Genomic DNA, 2,038 nt, shown 5'->3' with positions numbered 1-2,038 from the left:
ATGTCTGGAAGCAGAAGGCGGAGGCATGATGGAAAATAAGATAATAATGCGAGTTGTATGCCGTCAGAGTGATGCAAATTGTGTTCAGTTTTACTCAGTGGAAAGGACGATACACTGAATATCTTATGTGACATAAGGGGAGTGGGCTGATATAAGCTGCTGTACAACACAGGAGGAATATGGAATGTGTTTAGTTCACTGTGTACGGAACGCATATTAGGACATCATCAGGGGGAATCTATCTCCTGTATGTGATCTCCTATGCCAAAGGAATGCAATATCTCCTGCTTTTTCACTCACTGCTCTTCAAAGCAGACGTCACCTCACTCCTCCCTTCTCAGCTGTCAGGTCCTGCTCCTCACTCCTCCCTTCTCAACCATCCTACCTGGGTCCTCAGCCATCCAACCTGAGACCTCACTCCTCCCTCCTCAGCCATCGGTCCGCCCTCCTCAGCCATCCGTCCTGGGTCCTCGCTCCTCAGCCATCTAACCTGGGTCCTAGTTTATCCTCCTCAGCCGTCAGCTGTAGCTCGAATCTGACTGCTGCAATTAAAAAACCTAAAACTCCTAGTGGCTAAAACAAATGTCAAGAACTATAATCAGGACTGAATATGCGCACCCTGAGGAGCAAGAGCTGACGACTGAGGAGAGAGAAGCTAGGACCCAGGATGGATGGCTGAGGAGGGAGGAGTGAGGAGCAAGAGCTGACGACTGAGGAGAGAGAAGCTAGGACCCAGGATGGATGGCTGAGGAGGGAGGAGTGAGGAGCAAGAGCTGACGGCTGAGGAGGGAGGAGCGACTTGTGACATCAGCTTCAGAGGATGGGTGAGTAAAAAAGCATGCCATGTCGCATTCCTCTTGCTTAAGTGTATCGTGTGTGCAGGTCTGGACTTTGACTCAAAATAGGCCCTGGCATTTCAAGTACAATGAGGCCTAACTAGTCGCCCACTGTAACGCTAAAAGGGGTTAATGTCCAGCTAGTTGTGGGAGCATGGGTTACATGTGACTCAAAACACTTTAGGCTAGGGGCCTTCGCTACATGGAAGATTTCCCAAGTGCAGTAGTTTAACTACAACTCTCATGCTACTTTGTTACACCACATAGAAATAATGGGTGCCAGGAGATTCTTGTGATGAACCAAAATGAATAACAGAGTTTATTTGTACAAGACAAATGAGCCCAGGGTTTACTTACAGAGGTACAATCTGTAATCAGTACACCAGCAGCCAAAGAGATCCACCCCTTCACACTCACTATACCAAAGTGTGACAGGACGTGGGCACAACGCCTCCTGGCCAATAATATTGGATATGCAAATACTTAAACTAGATACATGAGCTTTTGCCCAGTAACTAGGGAAGGGACAAGGAAAAAAAGCGATAGGGGCACATTAACCCTATGGGTCCCTACACCGCTATATAGTGACTGTCTATGGCATTGTACAGCAGCCCCTCTGGCATTTGCCAGAACTCACAGATTGCCAGTCCAGGCCTGAGTGTGTGTATAACGTATATGTGTGGCAACAGCATTGGACTGGGCCGGCCCAGGACTGCATCCTACCCTGGACTAGAGTTGAGGGAAACATAACTCAGCACCAGCTGCCACAATAATCATAACACACACCTACGCTGGGCCCCATGAGGAACTGGCCTTGGAACAGTTGCATCCCCTTCCCCTACAGTAGTTACCCACAGAGGCCAACGCTGCTGGCTACAGGGCATTCAAGAGTGTGCCCTTGCCCTAAGGCTCAGCTGCTGTCTTCATATTTTTTGCAGGTGGAGAGAGTTAAATCTGCTCCTTTCCCAGCTTCATTGATCTGCACTGAAAAGTACAGCTTCTGCTTGAGTGCAGGTACACAGTGCGGAGATCAGACTGAAAATGCCCGCTTTTACGTTTTTGGGGCAATCTCTGCTCCGTGTACCTGCACTAAAGCAGAGGATGTACTTTTCAATGTAGCTGGGGAAGGGAGTAGATCTGCTTCTCTCAGCCCGCAAAAAAAAATGCAGACTAAGAGCAGTGGCACCAACATGCAGACTAAG

This window comes from Xenopus laevis, chromosome 8S (genome assembly GCF_017654675.1).
Source record: "Xenopus laevis strain J_2021 chromosome 8S, Xenopus_laevis_v10.1, whole genome shotgun sequence".
In the NCBI taxonomy this organism is placed as follows: domain Eukaryota; kingdom Metazoa; phylum Chordata; class Amphibia; order Anura; family Pipidae; genus Xenopus; species Xenopus laevis.
The sequence above is the reverse complement of the archived record's forward strand: the minus strand, read 5'-3'. Positions refer to the sequence as shown.